Below are 10,337 nucleotides of genomic sequence, written 5' to 3' on the forward strand. Positions count from 1 at the left end.
CTGAAAGTAAAAGTACCAGTAGTTTTGAGAAAAAAAAATTGCTAATCAAGTACTGAAAGTAAAAGTACAAGTACTGTGTTATGTAGTTATTAAAGAAAGAAGTCAAAAGTTTGAACATCATATTGTTTTTTATTATTTCAAATGTAGCTTTTATTTATACATACAGTAGCTTTTATTTTCGTATGCGCTGATAATACACATGTTTTGAGCTTCATGAAACCTACCATATACTGTTCTGGCAGTGGTAATTTTTATAATTGTAACGAGTAACTATGCAGCGCAAAAAAAAAAATATCAGAATAGAAGTATTGAAATCATTGAAAAAATGTAGTGAAGTAAAAGTGGAAGTAGGAGAAAAAAATTCAACTCTAGGAAAGTACAGATACCGCCTTTCGGTACTTAAGTACAGTAGTGAAGTAGTTCTACTTAGTTACTATACATCTCTGTCCCAGGTTGACAATTTGCACCAAGACTCCTCCTTGATGGACCTTGGATAGGGTACGACCCACCAGCCACTCTCCTGACGTCCCCAGATCCTTGTGGGGTTTGACTATAATGGTAGCCTATTGAAATTTTTGGTGGGCCCCAACAGTGAGCGACCAGACTACTTCTTGTAAGGGTACCACAAGTAGGTTTTGCTTGGGGGGAGGGGTGTACCAGCTTCACCCGCTCCAGTTGCTTCTTGGTTGCCCTGCTCTGGGCTTGGTAGGCCTGGTGTGCTCAGAGCCACATAGCTCGCAGGCCGAATCCATGTCTTTCAAGACATTAATGCCCAGCATGACTGCTGGGTTGACTGGGCCGCAGGTCACCACTACCCCTACATGCTCCACCACTTGTGTAACGCCGAGTGCTCCGGGTCCCTGGGCTTCCCCGGAACACTCGAGGCGTCCCGCGGGCTGCAGCGCTCCGGTCATGGTCCCCGACCGTGAGCGCTGCTCCCCCGCATCCTCTGCTACTCACCCGCCGGGTTCCCTCCGCTCTGTCCCCCGGCGCACGCCGGGTCCCGGCATGTCTTCCTCCCGGCGCGCGCGGCCCCGCTCCCTAGGGCGCGCGCGCGCCACTGCATTGAAATTTAAAGAGCCAGTGCACCACTAATTGGTGCCTGGTCCAATCAGTCCAAAATGTATAAAAACCCACTTCCCCTTCCTGTCCTTGCCGGATCTTGTTGCCTTTGGTACCTTGAGAAAGCTTTTGGTGTATCGTTCCCTGCCTGTGTATCTGACCTTCTGCTGTTGCCCCTGACTACGAACCTTGCCGCCTGCCTTGACCTTTTGCTCCGTCTGACCTTGCCTTTGCCTTGTCCTTCTGTACCGCGTCTGAATCAGCTGTCTTTGAGGTTGAGCCGTTACCGGTGGATACGACCTGGTTGCTACCACCGCAGCAAGTCCATCCCGCCTTGCGGCGGGCTCTGGTGAAAACCGGTAGTAACTTAGAACCGGTCCCCTGGTACGGTCCACGCCAATCCCTCACTGACACAGAGGATCCACCTCCAGTGCCGTCACCTGCCGCCAGTCCGGACCCTGACAGTAGATCCGGCCATGGAACCCGCTGATGTGCCGCTGCCTAGTCTCGCTGACCTCACTACCGTGGTTGCCCAGCAGTCCCAGCAGATTGCCCAACAAGGACAACAACTGGCACAGTTGACCGCCATGCTGCAACAGCGTCTTCCCGCTCCGCAGCAGCCGCCTGCTTCTACTTCCGCTCCACCTCCGCAGCCGGTGGCCGCCACCTCCGCTAGAATCCGTTTGTCTCTCCCGGACAAGTTTGATGGGGATTCTAAGATGTGCCGGGGATTCTTGTCCCAATGTTCCCTGCACCTGGAGATGTTGGCCGACCAGTTTCCTACGGAACGATCTAAGGTGGCCTTCATGGTCAGCTTATTGTCTGGGAAGGCCTTGGCCTGGGCCACGCCACTCTGGGACCGCAACGATCCTGCCACTGCCTCCGTCCAGTCTTTCGTCTCTGAAGTCCGCAGTGTCTTCGAGGAACCTGCCCGTGCCTCGTCAGCAGAAACGGCCTTGCTAAACCTCGTCCAAGGAGACGCTACAGTAGGCGAATATGCCATACAATTTCGCACACTGTCCTCCGAATTGACTTGGAACAACGACGCCCTCTGCGCAACTTTTAAAAAAGGTCTATCCAGTCATATCAAGGATGCTCTAGCCGCTCGAGAGATACCTGACTCCCTGACGGAACTCATCCACTTGGCTACTCGCATAGATATGCGCTTCCTTGAAAGACGCCAGGAACTTCGTCAAGAAAAGAATCTGGTTCGCAACAGGCGTTATCCACGCCTGGCACCTCTCTTCCCGCAACCTTTGCAGTCGGTTGCTGCACCTTCCACCGAGGAGGCCATGCAAGTGGATCGGGTTCGCCTGACCCAGCAAGAAAGGTCTCGCCGGAGGAATGAGAACCTATGCTTATACTGTGCGAGTTCCGAACACTTCTTAAAGGACTGTCCAGTTCGTCCTCAGCGTCAGGGAAACGCTCGCACCTAGTGAACGTGGGAGAGGCGTCGCTGGGTGTGAATTCTTCCTCTCCACGCTTGATTGTTCCGGTACGGATTTCTTCTGCTGCTAAAGTCTCCTTCCCGGCAGACGCCTTCTTGGACTCTGGTTCTGCGGGAAACTTCATTAAAGTCTCCTTCATCAACCGCTTTAGCATTCCTGTGATCCGCCTCGTCAAGCCCTTCTTCATTACTACAGTTAACTGAGAAAATCTGAACTGTACCGTGCATTACCGCACAGAACCCGTGCACATGACCATAGGGGTCCTCCACCAAGAAACCATTGAATTTTTTGTTCTACCGAATTGCACTTCTGACGTCCTTCTTGGCTTGCCCTGGCTCCAGCGCCACTCTCCTACCCTTGACTGGTCCTCTGGGGATATTAAATCATGGGGATCTACCTGCCACACTCATTGCCTCAAGGCGGTACCTATTAGACAAGTCTCTGTCTCCTCTCCAGTGCTTGGCCTTCCTAAGGTCTATCAGGACTTTACTGACGTCTTTTGCAAGAAACAGGCGGAGGTCTTACCACCACATAGACCCTATGACTGTCCCATTGATTTGCTTCCCGGTACCACTCCACCCCGTGGCAGGATTTACCCCCTCTCCATTCCTGAAACCAAGGCCATGTCGGAGTACGTTCAGGAGAACCTCAAGAAAGGTTTCATCAGGAAGTCTTCTTCTCCTGCCGGAGCAGGATTTTTCTTTGTCGCCAAAAAGGATGGGTCATTACGTCCTTGTATTGACTACCGTGGTCTTAACAAGATCACGGTAAAAAATCGCTACCCTTTGCCTCTCATCTCGGAGCTCTTTGACCGTCTGCGCGGAGCTAAGGTCTTCACTAAGTTAGACCTCAGGGGCGCTACAATCTCATCAGAATCCGAGAAGGAGATGAGTGGAAGACCGCTTTTAATACCAGAGATGGCCACTTTGAGTATCTCGTCATGCCTTTCGGCCTGTGCAACGCTCCTGCAGTCTTTCAAGACTTTGTCAACGAGATCTTCCGGGACATGTTGTATACTTGTGTAGTGGTCTATCTTGACGACATTCTAATCTTCTCTCCCAACCTAGAGGAACACCGTCGCCATGTTCGTCAAGTGCTCCAACGCCTTCGTGTCAACCACCTTTATGCCAAAATGGAAAAATGTCTTTTTGAGCGTAGCTGTCTTCCGTTTCTGGGATACCTAGTTCCCGGACAGGGTCTTCAAATGGACCCCGACAAACTCTCTGCAGTCTTGGATTGGCCACGTCCCTCAGGACTTCGCTCCATTCAACGCTTCCTTGGATTCGCCAACTATTACCGCCAGTTTATTCCCCACTTTTCCACTATTGTGGCACCTATTGTGGCATTAACCAAGAAAGAAGTGAATCCGAAATCCTGGCCTCCCCAAGCTGAAGAAGCTTTTACTCGCCTTAAAACCGCCTTCGCCTCCGCTCCAGTCTTAAATAGGCCCGATCCTCTGAAACCATTTTTTCTGGAGGTAGATGCCTCCTCTGTTGGAGCCGGAGCAGTTCTTCTTCAAAGGTCTGCTAAAGGAAAAAACGTCACCTGCGGCTTCTTCTCAAAGACGTTTTCCCCTCCTGAAAAGAACTATGCCATCGGGGACCGTGAATTACTAGCCATTAAGTTGGCACTAGAAGAATGGAGACATCTTCTGGAAGGCTCCCTTCATCCAATCACCATCTTCACTGACCACAAAAATCTCTCATACCTTCAGTCTGCCCAGCGCCTTAATCCGCGCCAGGCCAGGTGGTCTTTGTTCTTTGCCCGATTCACGTTCCAAATCCATTTTCGTCCTGCTAATAAAAACATTAGGGCGGATGCCCTATCACGTTCCACCGATGCCTCCGAAGATGAAACCGTCCCTCAACACATCATTCCCCCTGAGTGTCTAATTTCTACTGCCCCTGCTTCACTGGCACCAGTTCCTCCAGGGAAAACATTTGTTCCTCCCCGTCTTCGCCTACGGACTCTCAAATGGGGTCACTCCTCTCACCTGGCGGGCCACGCCGGAATTAAAAAGACGACACTGCTAATTGCCAGACACTATTGGTGGCCTTCCTTTGAAAAAGATGTAACGGAGTTCGTTCGGGCCTGTGCTGTCTGTGCACGTGATAAAACTCCCCGCCAGAAGCCTGCAGGTCTTCTCCTTCCTCTGCCAGTGCCTGAACAGCCTTGGTCCCACATTGCAATGGACTTCATCACAGATCTTCCCTTATCCCATGGTAACACAGTCATATGGGTGGTTGTTGACAGGTTTTCAAAAATGGCACATTTTGTCCCGCTTCCTGGTCTCCCTTCTGCGCCACAACTGGCGAAGCAATTCTTTTTGCACATTTTTCGTCTTCATGGCCTTCCAACACACATCGTCTCCGAGCTCTCTGCACCCAATTAGGAATCAAATTAAACTTTTCTTCTGCCTACCACCCTCAGTCCAATGGACAAGTGGAAAGGGTTAACCAGATCCTTGGTGACTATCTGCGACATTTCGTCTCCTCCCGTCAGGATGATTGGGTTGACCTGTTGCCCTGGGCCGAATTTTCCTACAACTTTAGAGACTCTGAGTCATCCACAAAATCTCCGTTTTTTGTGGTGTACGGCCGTCACCCGCTGCCCCCCCTCCCCATTCCCACTTCTTCTGGAGTTCCTGCCGTTGATGACTTGACCTTGGACTTCTCCTCTATATGGAAAGAGACTCAAAAGTCGCTCACCTTGGCTTCTTCTCGCATGAAGAGACATGCAGATAGGAAAAGAAGAACTCCTCCTGTCTTTGCCCCTGGGGACAGAGTGTGGCTCTCTGCCAAATACATCCGGTTTCGGGTCCCCAGCTACAAACTGGGCCCGCGTTATCTCGGGCCTTTTAAAATCAAAAGCCAAATTAATGCTGTCTCTTACAAACTCCATCTTCCTCCCTCTCTCCGTATTCCTAACTCCTTTCATGTATCCCTTCTCAAACCCCTCATTCTTAACCGGTTCTCCCCCAAGGTCACCGTTCCTGCGCCTGTTTCTGGGTCCTCTGATGTCTTCTCAGTGAAAGAGATCCTCGCCTCCAAGGTCGTCAGAGGTAAAAAAATTTTTTTGGTTGACTGGGAGAATTGTGGTCCTGAGGAGAGGTCATGGGAACCCGAGTCCAATATTCTAGACAAGGAGCTCATCCACAAGTACCTGGGCTCCAAGAAGAGGGGGAGACCTAAGGGGGGGGGTACTGTAACGCCGAGTGCTCCGGGTCCCGGGGCTTCCCCGGAGCACTCGAGGCGTCCCGCGGGCTGCAGCGCTCCGGTCATGGTCCCCGACCGTGAGCGCTGCTCCCCCGCATCCTCTGCTACTCACCCGCCGGGTTCCCTCCGCTCTGTCCCCCGGCGCACGCCGGGTCCCGGCATGTCTTCCTCCCGGCGCGCGCGGCCCCGCTCCCTAGGGCGCGCGCGCGCCACTGCATTGAAATTTAAAGGGCCAGTGCACCACTAATTGGTGCCTGGTCCAATCAGTCCAAAATGTATAAAAACCCACTTCCCCTTCCTGTCCTTGCCGGATCTTGTTGCCTTTGGTACCTTGAGAAAGCTTTTGGTGTATCGTTCCCTGCCTGTGTATCTGACCTTCTGCTGTTGCCCCTGACTACGAACCTTGCCGCCTGCCTTGACCTTTTGCTCCGTCTGACCTTGCCTTTGCCTTGTCCTTCTGTACCGCGTCTGAATCAGCTGTCTTTGAGGTTGAGCCGTTACCGGTGGATACGACCTGGTTGCTACCACCGCAGCAAGTCCATCCCGCCTTGCGGCGGGCTCTGGTGAAAACCGGTAGTAACTTAGAACCGGTCCCCTGGTACGGTCCACGCCAATCCCTCACTGACACAGAGGATCCACCTCCAGTGCCGTCACCTGCCGCCAGTCCGGACCCTGACAACTTGGTTTTTAATTTGAATGGTGATGCCTTTCACCAAGATGGGTAGATTATAAGCTGCTCTGGGGGAGAGCCAGCAGGGGTCCAACTGTTCTTGTGCTCCAAATCTCTGCACATAGAAATCATACTCCATAACCATGACCTCTGACCCGATGTCAGTCAGGCATGGGACTTCATGCTCATTAAATAAGGTGGCTACCACCGGGCTCAGTGCAACCATGTCCTCTGACTTGCTGGGACTTTGGGTTGTTTGTCCCAGGGTCGTTCCTCTACCCCAGGAGTCAGAGCAGGGCTGGAGGGGTTCCTGAATCCATATCGCTTACAGTTCTTGGATATATGTCCATACTGCTAGCATTTCCAGTCCTCTTTGGGGTCCCTGCACAGTGGGTTCTCACCCCCTTCGGGTTGGAATGGGTCCTTCTTGGAGGAGGCTCCTGTTTTCAAGGCGGACACATCCTGAGCTAGTTTCATCAGCGCAGTTTGCCTGGCTGACAGGGGTGAAGGTGTCAGGGTCTCCTCTTTGACGTATGCAGGTTCAAATTTCTTGGTCACTGCTATATTTGCATCTGTTTCTTCATGTTTCTATGCAGCCGCATCCACCTCCCATTGTGGAAGGAGGTGGTGGGTTGCGCCTTAACTTTCTCTTGCAAGGCCCTCCAGACTGGGCCAGCCTTCAGGCCTGCTATAAACTGATCCCATAATGTGTGGTCTGTGTCAATAATGTCAGTGCAGCCGCACACAACCCTCTTCTCCAGGTGCCTCCACAGTTTCTTCATGGCTACCGAATAATAGGCAAAATTCTCGCCCTCTTGCTGTTTCCTTAGGAAGAACCTTTGCCTTTAGCTCTGGAAGCAGTGTCTTCTCCTCAAACAGGCCCTATAAGCGTGACACAATCTGTTCTAAGGTACCTCGCTCGTGTTCTGGCAGCAGCCAAAACAGTGTGACAACCGTCATCCTCTAGGGCATTAATAGCCAGCTCTGCCGGAAACCAGATACAGGTGTGTGGGACTCTCCAATCTCTCCTTTCATTCTGCCAAGGGAATGCTAGAGCCATTGAACCTTGGTATAAGGGCTAAGACCAATCCTAGCAGTGCCATGTTGGAACCCAATCCTCCTTCCGCACCCACTGCAAGGGACATATCCTGCCGACTGCCGCCAAATGTAGGTGGGGGGTGGGGTGCAGCGTGGTGCTGCGGCAATAACACACACAGTCACAGTGCGCAGTACAATCCCATATACACAATCCTATACCCACAGTTGATCCAATTTGCTACAGCAAGGGAAAAATTCCTTCCTGATCCCCCGAGAGGCAATCTGATATTCCCTGGATCAATTTTACCTATAAATATTAGTACCCAGTTAGATTATGTACACCTAGGAAAGAATTCAGCCCTTTCTTAAAGCAATCTAGTGAGCTGGCCAGAACCACTTCTGGGGGGAGTCTATTCCACATTTTCACAGCTCTTACGGTGAAGAATCCTTTCTGTATTTGGAGACGAAATCTGTTTTCCTCTAGACGTAAAGAGTGCCCCCTTGTCCTCTGTGTTGACCTTAAAGTGAACAACTCAACACCAAGTTTACTATATGGACCCCTTATGTATTTACACATGTTGATCATATCTCCCTTAACCACTTGCTTGTTTTACAGGCTGGCTCGGCTGCACGAAACGACATAGCTCTAAGTTGGTCACGCACGTGGTGCTGGAGGATGATGTCCGCCGGGGTTCCCACGATCACTGCCCGCTGAGAGAGGACAGTCAGCTGTTGTAAACACAGCTGACCGTTCTTCTCTCTGAAATGATCACAGAGCGCCTGTGATCCTCCTATATAGGATCACAGGTCTCTGTGGTCATTTCACAAGCCCCTCCCCAAAACTGTTAACCCCTTCACTGCCAGTGTCATTATTACAGTAACTGCATATTTTTAGCACTGATTACTGTAGTAATGTCATTGGTCCCCCCAAAAGTGTCAAAAATGTCAGTTAGGGGTCTGATTTGTCTGCCGCAATGTCGCAGTTCCGCTAAAAATCGCAGGTCGCCTCCATTTCTAGGGAAAAAAATGACATAAATCTTTCCCCTAGTTTGTAGACGCGATAAATTTTGCGCAAAACAATCAAAATATGTAGCAGAAAACAAATTGGCCTAAAAGGATGAAAATTTTTGCCTTTTACATTTTTTTTGGGAATGTTATATAGCAAAATGTGAATAATTTTGTTTTTTTTTCCAGAATTGTCACTCTTTTTTTGTTTATAGCGGAAAAAATAAAAATAGCACAGGTGATCAAATACTACAAAGAAAAACTATGTTGGGGAAAAAAAGGATATCAATTTTATTTAGGTAGTGTTGCATGACCGCGCAATTTTCCGTTAAATTAACGCAGTGCCAAATTGCAAAAAATGGGCAGGTCATTAAGGGGGCAAAACTTTCCGGTCCAGAACTGGTTAATCTCCTCTTCTCAAGAGAGAATAAATTAATTAATTTCCTCTAATCTTTCCTCATAGCTGAGCTTCTCCATGCCTCTTCTCAGTTTGGTTGCCCTTCTCTGCACTTTCTCCAGTTCCCTGATATCCTTTTTAAGAACTGGTGTCCAAAACTGAACTGCATATTCCAGATGATGTCATACTAATGATTTGTACAGGGGCAAAATGATATCTCTCTCTCTCTGGAGTCCATGCCTCTCTTAACCGCTTGCTGACCACCCACAGTAATATTATTGCGGCAGAGCGGCTCCCCTGCATGTAATTCAGGCGGCGTGCGGGAGGAGAGGCGGCAATTGCTGCCTACCTCCCATGATCGTCCAGGAAATGGAGAGAAGACCCGCCTTCTTATGTAAACAAAGCAGGCGGATCTTCTATGAGACAGGCAGGGACAGATCATCATTTTGTGCCTGTCACAAAACCCCCCACACAGTAAGCATATAGGCATACATTAACCCCTTTGATCACCCACAGAGTTAACCCCTTCCCTGCCCATGGCATTATTACAGTAACAGTGCATATTTTTAGCACTGATTACTGTCTTAATGTCACTGGTACCCCCAAAGTGTCAAAAATGTCAGTTAGGGGTCCGATCTGTCCGCCGTAATGTCTCAGTCCTGCTAAAAATCGCAGATCACCGCCATTACTAGTTAAAAAACATAAAAATGACATAAATCTTTCCGTAGTTAGTAGATGAGATAACTTTTGCGCAAACCAATCAAAATAAGCTTATTGCGATTTTTTTTTACCAAAAATGTAGCGGAAGACAAATTGGCCTAAAATGTTAAAAAATTTTGATTTTTAAATTTTTCTTTTGAGAATGTCATATAGCAGAATGTGAAAAATATTAGTTTTTTTTCACAATTGTCGCTCTTTTTTTGTTTATAGCGCAAAGAATAAAAATCGCACAGGTGATCAAATACCACTAAAATAAAGTTCTATTTGTGGGAAAAAAAAGGACGTCAATTTTGTTTGGGTAAAGCGTTGCATGACCGCACAACTGTCCGTTAAAGTAACGCAGTGCCGAATCGCAAACTAGGTCCTGGTCAGGAAGGGGGTAAAACCTTCCAGGGCTGAAGTGGTTAATAGAAGAAAGGACTTTGCCACAGCTTGGCATTGCATTGTGATCTATTAGAACACCCAGATCCTTCCCCGCTATGGATTCATCCAGTTGTACTCCCCCTAGTATGTATAATGAATGCATACTCTTAGGGCCCTTTCACACGAGTGTTCCGCATCTCCGCAAATCATCCTATTTTTTTGCGGATGATTCACGGACATAATGTATGTCAACGGCATTGCGGATGTCAGCAGATGATCATCCGCTGACATCCGATTTTCATCCTTTCAGTTCTGTTCCGTTTTTTGGAAAGGAACAGAATCCTATTTTTGTTTCATTTAAAAAACGTAACTCATGCAAAATCGGATGTCAGCGGTGTCATCCGCTGACATCCGCAATG

Source organism: Pelophylax lessonae (assembly GCF_965119305.1).
Source record: "Pelophylax lessonae genome assembly, chromosome: 1".
Lineage (NCBI taxonomy): Eukaryota > Metazoa > Chordata > Amphibia > Anura > Ranidae > Pelophylax > Pelophylax lessonae.